We start from the raw sequence: 16,416 nt of genomic DNA on the forward strand, positions 1-16,416 counted from the left end.
TCAAAAGTTACAACAAGATTCCAGTACATCTGATACATTTAGTTGGCAAAATGATTCATTATGGTACAAAGATCGCTTATACCTCTATAAGAATTCCCAACTCAAACAAAAGATTCTTATGGAATTGCACACTTCTCCCTTAGGAGGGCACTCGGGATTTTTAAAAACTTACCACAGGGTTAAGAAGGAATTCTTTTGGGATGGCCTTAAATCGGATATTCAAAAGTTTGTGGTAGAATGTTTGGTTTTCCAACAAAATAAAGTTGAAACAATTAAGACCCCAGGTCTATTACAACCTTTATCCATTCCAAGCCAACATTGGGAGGAGGTTTTAATGGATTTTATCATAGGTTTACCCAAGTCTGAGGGAAAGAGTGTCATCATGGTGGTAGCTGACAGACTTACCAAGTATGCACACTTTTGTGCATTATCACGTCCATTTAAATCCAGTACAGTTTCTACTACATTTATGGAAACAATTCAAAAGCTACATGGAAACCCAAAGATTATTTTAAGTGACAGAGATCCCATTTTCACTGGAAATTTTTAGACAGAATTATTTTCTTGCCTCGATACTCAGTTAGCTCATAGCTCATCTTATCATCCTCAATCTGATGGGCAAACTGAGATATTAAACAAATGTTTGGGAGGATATCTTCGTTGCTTTGTATCTGATAAACAGACACAATGGGTCAAATGGTTGCCTCTGGCTGAATGGTGGTATAACACTTTCTTCCATAGAGCAGTAAAAATGACCCCATTTATGACACTTTATGGATATCAGCCACCATCCATCACATCATATTTAAGAGAAAATTCTAAGGTTCAAGCAGTGGAACATCACATATAGCATCAACAACAAGTCCTCAAACTCTTAAAGGATAACCTCGTGTTGGCATAGAATAGAATGAAACAACAGGCAAATCAACATCGCAACGAAATAATTTTTGATGTAGGTGATTGGGTATTCCTACGGCTACAAACATATAAACAAATGTCCCTCAAGCAAGCTAAGAAGGATAATAAATTATCACCAAAGTATTACGGTCCATACAAGGTGTTGCAAAAGATTGGTACTATGGCATACAAATTGGAGCTTCCTGCAGCTTCTCGAGTGCACCCAGTTTTCCATGTTTCACGTTTAAAGAAGGTTATAGGTGACAAGCTCCCAGTTCAAACAATATTTCCAGAACTTGACGAGGAAGGAAAAACCATATTGGAACCGGAAGTAGTCACAAAAGCAAGAACTCGACAGCTACGAAATCGATCAATTTCGAAGTATCTCATCAAGTGGAAGAACTTATCCGCTAAAGATTCCACATGGAGGAAGAGAATTTTATACAGAAGCATCCAAAACTACTTAAGCTTTGAGGACAACACTTTTTTGAAGGAGAGGGGCATGTTAGGTCCCTATAGTACTAGTGATTACCCCATTACTATTGTAGTTATATCCCTTATTAATATTGTTGTGCCCCTATTGTCCCCATATTGTTATTATTGTGCGCCATAGAATCCTTCTATTGTTATTTTTGTGCCTTTATATTATTATTGTTAGGTCGGTTGGGTTATATTGTGACTCCTTAGACTCTTATATATAGAAAGGAGGTTTTGTCATTTGAATCGTCAAATAATCATTCATTTGTGTAATGTAAAGGAGGTTTCCCCCTCGAAGAGGCTGAATTCTAAGGCGTTGATCTATCTTTTCTATCTTTTTGTGAGCTGGTTTCATAACATAACATGGATATATGTCTCTCAAAAACTTAGGATCAATATCGGTTGGGACTTCACTTCCTTTGAGGTGGGTTTCAAGATTTGGATTGTATCAACACTGGTAAACTATATCCTACCTTTCTTTATTTGTTAGGGTATTTGGAAAGGGCGCAACACGTCCATTTTTTAAGATCGAAGATACGATATTAGATATACATGCTCCAAAATATGTGTATTGTGAATATAAGAGGGCCCCTGGCTCAAAGATGAACCACATTATAAAGTCTCAACCTCCATAGTATTTTCCCACAATCCATTTTGACAAAGTGACACAAAATCACGCTTGTGGCTGTAGAGAAAGCATTTCCACTAGAATTGACATCTGCTTCCATTTTTGGTTGAATGGAGGACATGGTACTAAAAGCAGAGTGAAAGTAATTGATTTTTGGAGTTTAATGTATTATGCTCTAAACCTTGATGTGCTACATGTGTTTGGAGATTCTAAGATATCCATTGATTGGATTAACAAAGGCTCAACATTTGCTCCACCACACATGGCACGTTGGATGAATCAAATAAAAAAATCAAGATCCTCTTCCAATAAGTAAATTTCTCTCATCTGCGCAGGAATTCAATGTTGTTCCTAATAGGTTATCAAAGGAGGGACTTTCAATGAGCCTAGGAAGCATCAAGTTCTAAGTTTACTTGCAAGTACAACAATTTAGTTATGGTTTCTTCCCTTGGAGCTAAAGGATGACCCATTTCCCATTCATGGCTTGTATTTGTTATTTGTTTTGTGGTTGCAATGACAGGTTTTTCTTCTTTCTGAGACATTTAGGCCTGATTGCATGCCCTAATAATATGCTCAATGAATATTTTCTAAGTTTTTTGGTACTTTCTTTATGGTGGATGTCATGCTAATCATTAATGAATGGTTCTAACTACCAGCTGGTATATGTCTTAGAATTTGACTATTTTGTCTTTATGTAAACATGGTTTTGTTAATAAAACATGTTGATTTTTCTTTTGCAAAAAAATCCCTATAAAGAATTTTCAACTACGAATATATTTGGTGATATCTTACCTCCAAACATAGTTTTAAAAATTGGTTGACATGAACTAGAAACCAGTCATTCATTAGGAAACCAGGTTGAACCAGGAAAAAAACCTGGTTTAAGCGTTGAATTTTCCAAAAAATCATGAAAATGAGTCAAACTGATCGGTTTATGACAGAAACAACCATTTATGGTCAAACCAACCAGTTCTATCATAAACCAGTGAGTTCATTTCCAATGCCATGTCGGACGGTGAGGAACCCACACAGACTCTTTTTGGAATCTTCCGGTATGTTTTGGAGGGAAAGTAAGGGTTGTTTCCCTCCAAAAACACCCTCTCCAAGCATTTAAAAGGAGGTCAACCCCCTCATTTCCCTCACACATCTCATTTGGAGTTTTTGTGAGTTTCATTGGGAGCTTGGAGAGTGTTGAATTTTTGTTGGAGTAGTGGAACAATAGAGAGTTTGAGCTAAGTAGTAGTTGCCATGCCTCCAAAAGGCAAGGATACTGCATGGACTCTTTTTTATATTATTGATGGAAAAATGATTTACAAATATTTTCAAAAATCTATTGAAAGATGGGGTATTAACAGGTTCAAGCAACACTTGGGTGGGATAGTGACCCAGGTGGCTCCAAAAATGCTTAGAATTTAGAAGTGGCTTCAGAAAAGCTCACAAAACAAAGTTTCCATATTGAAGTGAAACTACGACTAGATCATAGTGCTCATCATTATAATTCCAATGGCGTGAACGACACTCAAATTTGAGTTTGTATGCATAAGATATTCACAGTCAAGTTTGGTCAAACTGAGCTGAGTGGCAATCACTAACAAGGCAAAAATTTGGAATTTTCTGGCGCACGGATTCTAACCATAGGAACGGGTAAATTTGTCACCTCTTTAATTTTTCTGGAGACTCTTAAAAATCAATCGACGAAATTTGAAGGATTGGTTTGAAAATATATAAAAAATAAAAATAAATAAAATAATATATGGGTTGACGAGCCACCAACCCCGCCAAGCCCCATCACCTATTATATAATAAAACAATGGTTGAAGGGTGGTCAAACCTCACCAACCCATAACCTCCATGTACAATGGGCCAATGAACCACCATATAAATGGTTGTGACACCATATAATTCGGGTTTCGATGGGTGTCGAACCTGTGTCGGCTAGTGGGTCGGCCCGGTGGTGGTGGCCCCATAACCACCGCCATCACACAACAAACCTCCAACCACACAACTCCAAAAACATTAACAAGCCACCAACAGTTATAACCAACAACACAAACTTAACGCGCCATTTTTTTTAAATAATACAAAAATGCATGTATATGGGGGAGGCCTGCGGGTTTGACCGCAGGACCTCCACCCACCCAAGTTAGCACTCCACCAATAGCCCAAGTGACCTCACATTGATTAATCTGCCTTATGAATTGTATCAAAACACAATTTTTCTAGTCGACCAGGGGGAGGAGAGCATCGAGCGGAGGAGCAACACGACAGACCTAGGTGCAGGCATGATTTACGAGGCGAGGATATTCTAGGGGAATATTCCCTAGAATATTCCACATAATATTCCATTCAGAATCAGGGATGAATCTAAAATATTCCCTCGAGGGAAAAAAATCACAATGACATAATCATGCCAAGTTTATACTCAAATGAACCATAATTTCAAAGGGAATGTGATTGTTTGGTCTGTTTCCTCATCTGAGCAACAAAATTTCAGGCAGTCAATGGTGAGGAATCTTTGTAGAATCTTAAGGAATATAAAATATTCCCTTAAAGGTTGATTTTTAATAGAGGTGGAATGATGCCAAAGACATTCATTTTTCTCAAAATTTCTCAGGAAGCGAAGTGGTGTGCTCAAAATTTTCATCTGAGCAATGGATTTTTCGCCCATCTCCAGGAAGGAATCTTTGGGGGAATCTTTGGGATTCAAAGGGGTCCACATTTCGAAGGTGTCAGAAAGGAGCCAAGTTTATAGTCGCTTGACATGATTTCATGCCATGAAATCAACAGTACAGTCCATTTCGTCAGCTGTGCTTTGCATTTTCAGGCCATCCCCGAAAGTGGAGGTATATGATGTAGTGATGTCATTTCTTTTTGTTGATTTGCTGAGATGATGATTTTTTTGTTGAGATCCTTGTTACTATTATGTTGAAGGATACTTGTCCATCTCCAGGAAGGAATCTTTGGGGGAATCTTTGGGATTCCTAGGGGTCCACATTTCAAAGGTGTCAGAAAGGAGCCAAGTTTATAGTCGCTTGACATGATTTCATGCCATGAAATCAACAGGACAATCCATTTCGTCAGTTGTGCTTTGCATTTTCAGACCATCCCCGAAAGTGGAGGTATATGATGCAGTGATGTCATTTCTTTCTGTTCATTTGCTGAGATGATGATTTTTTTGTTGAGATCCTTGTTACTATTATGTTGAAGGATACTTGTATGCCATGTCATGTAAGAATTTATTATCTTGTCATGCTAAAGGAGGGCCCATATGAGTGAGAGTTCCTATAGGAGAAAATCTTGTGGAGAGACATGTCACTCTAGTTAGGGAGTTTATCCTTGTAATGACAAAAAATTTACCATGTACATCATCATCATCTTGCAAAATTTAATGAAGCGGCCTCCCCACTCTTGACACTAGGCCCAAAGACGTAACCCACACTGGGTGAACTATGTTATCAATGTGTTTGTGTTCTTTGATTTGATGGTTGTCATTATGTTTCTTCTTGTTTAAAACATGCACGTGTGGTTTTTCATACTCTTTCACATGCAATTCTGCTAACATCACAAAAGTAAAAGATCTCGGTTAATTCTAGTAGTTGAGAGATCTGGATCAAATAAGAGGCCATGTGGAGCACCAAATGAAGTAATAGTGCATATTAGGACAGAATGCCTTCAAAAGTTTTAGACTCAAGTCACTAAACCAAAAAAGAAGTTTGTGACTCAAGCAGTTGCAAAGTTTGGGAGTCGAGACTCAACCAACTAAGTTTGATCATGATGAGAAGTTTCAACTTTCAAAGTTTCAAGTGATAATGTTGATTACTCATATCATATATGTAGACTTGTAGTAGGCTAGTGGCCCCATAGTTTGTAGGCTTTGTTTTTGGACTCTAGAGGCCATTTAGAGCCTCATTGATTATATGTTTTGTTGCTAATATATATTGCACTTGGTTCCATTTTGATATTTTCACCTTTACATGGTATATATATGAGAAAACTTTGCAAATTTTATCTCCATTGGTTTGGAATCATGGTTTTAAATCTTAAAAACAACATTTTTCATTAAAAATTAATTATTTCATGTGTTTTTAAAATCAATTCATTGAGATCTAACCAATTCCAGTTTGACCAGTTCCGGTTTGAAACCTGGTTTATTAGGTGGACCGATCTAGTCACCTGTTCTGGTTTTTAAAACTATGAATGAGAGCACTCTACATTTATTCCTTAAGTGCCCATATGTTGTTGGAACATGGATATATGTCTCTCAGAAAATTAGGATCAATATCATTTGGGACTTCCCTTCCTTTGAGGTAGATTTCAAGCATTGGATTGTATCGACACAGGTTAACTATATGCTACTTTTCTTTAATTGTTGGGGTATTTGGAAAGGGCACAACGCATCTGTTTTTGAAGATCGAAGATATGACGTCGGATATAAGGCTCCAAAACATGTGTATTGTGAATATAAGAGGGCATCTAGCTTAAAGATGAATCACATTATAAAGGCTCAACCTCCACAGTATTTTCCCACAAGCCATTTTGATGGAGTGACACAAAATCATGCTTGTGGCCGCAGAGCCAGCATTGCCTCAAGCACTGATATTTGCTTCCATTTTCATTGGAATGGAGGACAAGGTACTAACAACAGAGTGAAAGTAATTGCTTTGTGGGGTTTAATGTATTATGCTCTAAACCTTGATGTGTTTCATGTCTTTGGAGATTCTAAGATATCCATTGATTGGATTAACAAAGGCTCAACATTTGATCCACCACACATGGCACACTGGATGCATCAGATACATAGAATCAAGATCCTCTTCCAATAGGTACATTTCTCTCATCTGCATAGGGAATTCATTGTTGTTGCTAATAAGTTATCAAAGGAGGGACTTTCAATGAGCCTAGGAAGCATCAAGTTCTCGGATTACTTGCAAGTATAGCAAATTAGTTATGGTTTCTTCCCTTGGAGTTAAAGGATGATTTGTTTTCCCTTCATGACTTCTAGATTTGTTATTTGTTTTGTGGTTGCAATGTCAGGGTTTTTGCTTTCTGAGACATTTGGGTCTGATTACATGCCCTAATAATATGCTCAATGAATATTTTTTAAATTCACTAGTATTTTCTTTACGGGAGAAAATCATGTTGATCATTAATGAATGGTTTTAATTACCAATTGATATAAATCTTTGCATTTGAATATCTTAACTTTATGTAAACATGGTCTTGTTAATAAAACATGTTGATTTTTCTTTTGGAAAAAAATCCCTATATTATATTATCAACTATGAATATATTTGGTGATCTCTTACCTCCAAACCTCCGTGTTCAAATGTTCGTTTTAGTTGCACATTGGACTTCCAATTAAAAAAAAAAAAACTGAAGTTCTAAAATTATCTTAAAATTTGAAACAAATCGCAATTTACTTAAAAAAAAATCTAGTTCCCGTTCATTAACTCGATCCAATCGCTTGTCCATTTGATGCCCATGTAGGATGGAGATAATTCAAAGGAATTTGTTTTATGGATATATTTTTTAATTAATTTTGTTTAAAATTTGGCGAATAATTTTTATAATCATAAATTTCTATGGCGTAGTTTGTAAAATTTAAGTGTTAAAATTAGAAAAATCATAATTTTAGGTATATTAAAAAAAAAATTAAGTGTTTTAATTTTTTTAAAGAGATTTAATCTATTTATATATTTAAAAATACATTTTAAATAATTAAAGATTACAATTTCACCAGAATTATATCATTAAATTCTAAGAAAAAATGTCAAAAATGTAAAAGAGTTGGACAACACCCCATAGGAACAACTGAATTATGGTAGGTTTTATTACTTGTGAAAAAAACATCTTAAGACAAAATTATTGTATTTTCAATTTTAATTTTAATGATAATGTACACAAGGATGATATTGAAATAGATGCAACCAAGGTTGAAATTTCAAAATTATTTTGCTTGTGATGTGAAAATTGGATAACAATTATTTGTTTTTGTGTTGTTATATGCAATTTGTTTTATAATAATTGAAAAATAACTTAAAAATAACTTAAAAGTAATTATTTTTAGAAAAAGAAAAAACACAATATTTTCACTAATCTAACTCTATAATACTAAAAAATAATTTATAAAATATATGGCAAAGATGTTCAATTTTTCTATAATTATTTTTGTATTTATAAAAATCTCATTCTCAAAAGCCCACCAAAATATAATAACGAGAAATAAATATTGCAATTAAACAAATTATCTATCTGGTTTTTTATTTAATACGACAACTTAAATACTTACATATCAAATTTAATCCGACAACTTGAATACTTAGAAATCAAATGTTTTTTTACCTGTCAAAAGTTTTCTAAAACGTTAAATTCCGGACGTACATGCAACGCATTTGGATTGTAGGTCAATCACCGAAAAAAGTGACGACGGATGCACTGACTGTTACACATGCACTTCGTTAGCGATCCATTAGCATGGGAGCCAGGTCCTAAGTAGATATTAGTACTGGCATGACTCTCATAAAATAAAATATAAGACAAGTTTACACAAGTTTACGGAGGTGGAGGAATTGCTTGGACTATTATTTTTGGTTGGAATTAGGGTAAAAAAATTTCAACAAATCTAGTCAAAGCATTGTTTAAATCATATTTTTGAAGGTGACAATGGATTCAACATCATCAAAAACCTTTGTGACAACCAAAATTTTGAAGTTTAACAACTTTAACTTGGATTTACAAAAATCCCCACTGGAATTTATCAAAATATTACCCAAATTTTAATTATTTTCAAGGCGAAAAAACAGCGTCTTTAAACCATGGCTAAAATATATTATCATTACTACCCTATCAATAAAATGATGGAAATTTGATACATGACTAAAAGTTTGTGATATATAGAAATTTATAATATATCTATAACAATGAAGATATAATTTATAAAGACGATGAATTATATTTATATATAATTAAAGTTAAAAAAAATATATTTAAATTTAAATAAGTATACAAAGTGATGATTACATTTTTTTTCCCTTGTAAAAATCGTAATTTTCGTTAGTAAAGGAAAATTACATATTGTAGGTGCGCAACGCATACACTGTATGTGAGGCTAAGTGCCTATCAAGTGAGAAAATGATCAAAATAGCACAGTGCACTCCACGCAGGGAGGCGTTGCCTTTAGTGTTGTTCATATCAATGTTTATCAAAAAACTCTACACAAAGAGTAAGTATGACTGTCATTTATATACATCTAATAATTTAAAAGAAAAAAAACATAATATTAACATAAGCAAAAAATCAAGCTCCTGTTGAGCCAGTTAGACTGTAATATCCATATAAGGTCGGTGGTAGTACTGATAGTGTGCACCATCCCTCTGCTCCTGAATCAGCCATGTGCCAAGAGGCTGGATCACAGCTTCCTTGGATAGATCGACAGATGTGTTGCGTTCCCTGTAGATATGACGACATGCAAAAGAATCAAAATATGTGATGAGCCTATGAGTCTCATCAAGTATAGGTCTCAGAGTATAAGCAGAGCAGTGAGAAGATTTGTTTATCCAGTTGCATACAATTTTTGAGTCCCCAAAAAATTTGGAGATTCCTGCATTGCTTTTCCAAAGAAAAATGAATGAGATATTTAGAAGTAATCAGTTCTACAAAGTTGTTTGTGCCCCTCCCCAGGCCCATTTGGATTTGGAAGTGATGGGATTTAGAAAGATATAGGATGGTTCCACCTTCACACCCATGTTCCTATGCTGAACCATCGAAATAAGCCCAGGGTTGAGTGTGATTGATGTTTTCACGGACAATGTGTCGGGGGGAAGGATTTTCCTCATCATCAGGAATGGTGTGATAGTTTGCCAGAAGGCGGGTAGTGATGGAGAGCCAATGAGGAGTGGTGTCCTGAAATATGTATCTATTACGAGCTATCTAGATTGCCCATCAAATGAGGAGAGGTAGGTTTCTAGCCTTCGTTGGGGTTGCAGAAGTCCACCATGTGGACCAGGCTTCCATTACTGTCAGGCCCTGCCAATTGCACTAGGTGGGGATGATTGATAAAATAGAGTTCCAGAGGTCCTTAATGGCCGAGTAGGTGAGGAAAATATGGTTTGAATATTCGGTATTGTTCTTGCATAAGCAACACCAAAAAGGTCCATGTTGAGCTCGTTTGATTATTGTCACTAGTGGGAGCCTTATCTTTTAGAATTGTCCACATGAATAATCGGGTCCTAGGAGGCACTTTTAGTTTCCACAAGTGTTTCCACTAGTGTTCGATAGCTTGAGGTCTATGAATATTAGCTAAACAGAGATATCCCTCCTTGGGGGAGTATATCCCATTTTTTGCATGCGCCTAGGTTATCTCATCCTCCCCTTCAAAAATTTTGATATGAGATTCTGTTAGTGCTATTGTATAATCTGCCCAATGTTTATGCCAGTGTTGAGGGATATTCAGGCTACGAGCCATTTTCCAGGCTTGTTGTAAGAAAGTGGTGCGTTGCATATAAGCAATGTGGCGGATATGAGTGATACCCACATTGCTAAGATGGTGCTTAAGATCTTCGGGCAACATGTGGCCATTACCGCATCCGATCTAATGATCTAGTCCTATGCGCATTGATGTGCCTGATTGAATTCTCTAGGTGATTCTTTCCCAGATAATGAACATTTAATTTAACATAGCTTTCCAGATGACTGATATCTGTAATTTATTCTAGTGTGGTTGTCGAAGCCAGTCCATCAGATTTAGTGGGGCTATGTATTTTGAAGAGGCCATCATGGTCCAAAGGCTATCTAAAGTGATCAATTTCTAGCCAAGCTTGGCCACCAGTGCAGAGGAGAAGTCTTCCAACTATTTAATGCCCCAACCTCCCCATTTGTTTGGGACTGTAACTGGTTCCCATTTGGCCCAGGTAAATATTCTCCCTGCTTGATTTCCCTTCTAGAGGAACCTACAACAGCGATTTTGGATTTTGGAGAGGATACCTGTAGGTATCCATGCGAGAAACATCCAATCTACTGGAGTGGCTTCAATAAAAGCTTTCATGAGTACTAGTCTTCTTGCTCTGGAGAGGTATCTATGATACCAGATGTTGAGCCATCTTTCCATCTTAGAGATTAACCATGTCTATTCTGCTATCTTGTAACCAAAGGGCTTCAACCTATATCCCAGATATCTTAGGCCATCCTCTATCTGCAGAAGTGTAAAAGGTAATCTATGAAGTGCATACTAAATCTCATGGGGGGAGCATCTAGTGGCTGTGATGGTGGATTTGGTGTTGTTGATGACCATGCTTGTAGCCAATTGAAATAGTGAGATTGTGTTCTGCAATATCGTCAGATCCCCAATCCCACCATCGAGGAAGATCAACACATCATCCACAAAAAGTAGATGAGTCAGAATGCATCTGTTAGTGATCCTGATTCCTTTAAGTGTTCCCCTGCTATGCTCTTCTTTTATAAGTCTACTAAGCACTTCCATAATGAGAAAAAATAATAATGGGGACAAAGGGCAACCCTGCCTAAGACCTCTTTCAGAGTGAAAGAAGGGCGCTGCTGCCCCATTAACAAGGACACTGAAAGATATATATTTTTTATGCAACACGTAATCCATTTTATAAATTCATAAGGGAAACCTAGATGAGTTAGGAGCATACTGATGTACAACCAACTTACTCGATCAAAGGCTTTTGAGAGGTCTACCTTTAAGATCATACCTTTCATATTCTTCATCTGAATAGAGTGCAATACTTCTTGTGAAGTTCCAATAGCCTCATGGATCTGTCGATCTTGCAGAAAGGCAAATTTCTTAGAAGATATGTGTGTGGATAGAATGGGGCGGAGGCGATTAGCTATGATTTTGGCAATGATTTTGTATATACAGTTTCATAGGGAGATGAGACGAAAATAATCGAAGGAAGCTAGGTTGTCTGATTTGGGGATGAGGGCGATGAAGGTTGTATTGAAAGCCTCATACATCTTTCCATTGATCCGACACTCTTAAACGACTTTAAGAAGATCTTCTCCAAGGGTATCAAAAAAGGTTTTGTAAAACTCCACTGACCAACCATCTGGTCCTGGACTCTTCTCACGCTTGAACCATTTCAAAGTAGCCTCGAGTTCCCCCATTGTAACCTCCCTATTCAACTCCATGGCGGTCTCCTGGTCCACAAACTAAGGAAATAGTTTTGCTACTCGAATGACTTCAGCAAGAATGGCATTGGGAGGTGCCTTGTAGATTTTCTTGAAGTGAGTTGTGGCCAAGGATGCTAATTGTGGGAATGTATTCACAGTATTCCCCTGCTCATTTGTTAGTTTCCATATGGAGTTGATAGCTTTGCGACCATTTGCAAATTTGTGAAAGAATTTTGTATTATCATCTCCCTCAAGCAACCATATTGCTCTACTTCTCAGCCTCCAGGTTTCTTCCCGATCCTTTAGGATTTTTCTTCGCTTAGTTATTAAGGTTGTGAGCTTTTCCTTCTGTTCATTAGAGGTGAAAACCCCCCCTTGTTCATTTTCCAAGGAAGCAATCTCCACTTCAGTGTCCCTTAGGGTTTGATCATCTTGTTCTCTATTGTTGTGAGCCCAGATTTTAGATAAGTGCTTCAGCTCCTTTAGGTTGCGTGAAAATCCTTCAGTTATATTCCCACTAGCAGCAGGAGGGTGGGTCTTCCAAAATTTAGTTACCATTCGGGTATAGGTTGCATCCTTCAACCAAGTGGAATTGAATTTGAAAGGGGCTTTTGGTTTGTTTAGTCCACCTCTTATTTCAAGGTATATTGGCAGATGGTTTGATATATTGTTGGGCATGGAATCCCCCAAGGCATGTTTTGGGACTCAAAGCCCATGTTTTGACCGAATGATGTTGTAAAGCCCCGCGAATTGCGGGCGTGGAAGTATGTTAGAGTCATAGGGTTGTCCGACCTAGTTTGTAATGTAATGTCGGCCTACACATGGTCCGCAGACCATGGGATTGTATAGATAGAGCGAGGCTCTAAGTGTAAAAGGATAAGAAGTCTGAGCGAAGAGGCGAGGATAGAGTCTAAGTGTCCAAGTGTGTCTTGGGTTGTAGAGTAAGAGAAGGCTCTGCAGCTGAGTTCGTAGAGGCCTAGTAGTTCGCAGCTAAGTGCATGGACCCCTGCAGCTGAGTGCGCAGGGTAGAGTCGAGTCTATAACCGAAGAAGAGAATAATAAAGAGAAGTTTTATCTTAATTTCATGTATCTATTCTCAAGTTATTACTTGTTTAATATAAACTGCAATTATATTATTTATTTACTGCGCGCACTTGTATGAATGATTTATATTGCTCAGTATAACTTAACGCATGCAAGTAAGTTAAGTTAATCAACTAACATCGGAATACTAGGAAGGGCTTGGGTAATAACAGCGTTCAGCCCCCGAGTAGGGTTGCACGAAGGTAGCATCTCAGGCTGCGAGGTACGGGTAACTGCGTGTAGCAACGTGTGCACAAGGTTGAACTACGGAACACTTGAACTCATCAGGCATCTTCATGGTGCCGAAACCTGGTTCTATCACCCTCCCATACTACTTCGGGTGAGACCTTAGTCTACGCTCCGCAGACTGTTGCCGAAAGGGCTAGTAGTACCGAGATTTGTTTGGTTAAATCACCTCCGAACCTGGGTCAGGCCCCAGTAAGCCAACAAATGGTTCCATTGTCGGGACCGAGATCTACATAAGAGATATCTGATGTCGTGTCACTGGAATCCGACAAAGAAAGAAATTGAAGAGTGGCTAGACAGAAAGATTCATGAGTTCGCGGCACAGGAAAATAGGAATCCACGAGTATCGAAGGAACAGTGGTTAAAGCTCTACTTATATACGAAAATCCATGAAATTTTTCTTGCATCCTTCCCCTCTAAGTTGTACAAGTCGATCGCGAAGCTAGTAGATAGTCAAGGAAGGTGTAGGCTTGACAAACTGATTGGGTGCACTCCATAGTTGGTGCATAGACTAGAAGCATTGGAAGATAAGAACGTGCGCATTGTGGACCATTGGCTTGATCAAATTATAGGAGGGTTTATCACCGAGTTTGCAGTAGATACGTTAGTCAGCTACAATGAGGCGGAACGACGTTTCCTCAAATGACCGCGAGGTAAGTACATTAAATATTTGAACACTTGGATTAAAATGCTACTGTGTGAAAAGAGGGTTATGCAAATAAATTGATGTTTAGGGCTATGCGAAGTGGGAGGATCTATAGAAACTAAGGTAGCGTAGAAACAGAAACTAGCCCCTTGATTTCACCTTGGCGAGAAAGTGAAGAAGAGCTCATGAAGGTTTCGACAAGAAGTGAGATCAGTCTGATAAAATAGCGAATTCCGCGCATACTACCTCCACCTACACCACCACCATTTTCACCATCTTCACCCCCATCTTCGACCACACCACCTCCACCACCACCATAGTTCAATATGGTGAGCGCAATAAAGTTGCCAGTATTCAAAGGAGTAGGGAACGAAGATCTGGACCAATTTTGGTTTGTAGTAAAGGCTGTATGGGAAGCACAAGTAATCATGGATGATAATATCAAGAAGGCAACACTGGTTAGCGCCTTGTAGGATCGTGCGCTGACATGGTACATCAAGCATTCCAATGACAATCCAAACGCAGGGATTGCCGATATCCAAGCTGCGTAAATAGGGAATTTAGCAGACCAAAATCAGAAACATGGTCGATTATCGGGTTTAAGGAAACCGCGATGCTTCCAGGTGAGACCCCTTTGGAGTTGGATCAAAGACTAAAAGGTATGATTCGCGAAGCCAACATGACCTTGATAGATGGGCAGTACCACGCATGGTTTGTAGCGTCACTAACGCCGCATCTAAGGATGATGTTGTCACAGCAGAAGTTATCCACCCAGGTCGAAGCCTTCGAGATTGCAATGAGGCTGCATAAGACCCCAATACAAGATCCTAGCCTGGGAGTGCAACAGATCCACGCGTAGTTGAAAATTTTGTGTCTTGAGATGCAGAGTTTGAAACAAGATAGGACAACTCAGCCAGAGGCGCGCGAGGAGGTATGGTGAATAAAATGCAAGGGCCAGGGGGATGACAAGGACTATTGTCTAGTCTTCACGAACTACCTAGTGGGAGGAGGGCCAATGCCATTGAGACCAGAGGCACAAGCAAGACCAAGTGCGATAGTTGCATTATGGTGTGCAATTCGCCAAATAAGAGGGAAGAATGCTACAGATAATTGCCACCTATTACAGAAGTATATGCAAACGTCCCAGCAATTTTTCTGTAATTTTTGCAGGCCGGTAGGCCATGATGAGCATACCTGTAAAAGTTATGAACTGACGATAGATCAGACTCCTACCTACAGGGTGTAGATCGAAACGCAAGCCCTCGATCAAAATGCAGGGATGGTGTGCATTGGGTTTCAAGAGCACAGACGATGTCGATGTGGAATGGGACCAGGAAGGGGTCGTGGACAACTGATTTGTTACAATTGCGGAGGGCCAGGGCATTATGCTCGTGATTGTACAAATCTGACGAGAGAATCATGTTTATATTGTACCCATTTTGATCATGAGACGAAGGACTGCCCCATACTAATAGCGAGGTTGCACGATAAAGGAATACTCCAGCCTCCCCCGGATCAGAACCAGCAAATGATGAGGTTTGAGCGACACGAGGAGGACTCGAATGTAAACATCATACTCCGAAGAGGTATCGTGACAGGAGATGACAAAGGTAAGCAGCCATAAAGAGTTTTGGGTTTGCAAGGCTCCAACAAAGGAACCAGAGTTCGATTTGGAGAATGCGAAGGAGACATTCATGGAAGCTATGAAGAGCTTCATGGAGGCCTCCACTTCAGGTAGTAAAGACAAACTAGAATTGGAGATGGACCCATCAATGCTTACTACCTTTCTGGAGACATGCATGAAGCTGCTACGCGATAGCAAGGCTATGAAGGGATTGCAAGAACTCATCACTATATGTGCTGGATCAGGGGAACCGCACGTAGTCCGGAAGCTCGGGAAGCACACAACGCGAACAGGAAGGGAAACAAGATTGACTGCACAAATCAGGTAATATGAAATGGATCAAGTAATTTTGGATTTAGGATCAGATGTGAACGTACTACCAAAGCAGACATGGGAGTGCATGGGCAAGCCCATGTTGCAATGGTCTCCTATTCAATTGAGAATGGTGAACCAACAAAATATCCTACCGATAGGAATATTGCAGGGAATAACAATAGATATCGAAGGTGTGAGTGTGCTTGTAGATTTCGAAGTGATAGAGATTGTTGATGACAGCAATCCCTATCCCGCGCTACTGGGAATAGATTGGGCCACTGATGTGAATGGGGTGATAAATCTAAAGAAGCGCAAAATGATTTTTGAGAAAAAGTCACTACGTGTAGTGGTACCTCTAGACCCTACAGA

This window comes from Pinus tabuliformis, chromosome 6 (genome assembly GCF_031772625.1).
Source record: "Pinus tabuliformis cultivar Carrire ecotype Pingquan chromosome 6, CPIR1, whole genome shotgun sequence".
NCBI lineage: Eukaryota > Viridiplantae > Streptophyta > Pinopsida > Pinales > Pinaceae > Pinus > Pinus tabuliformis.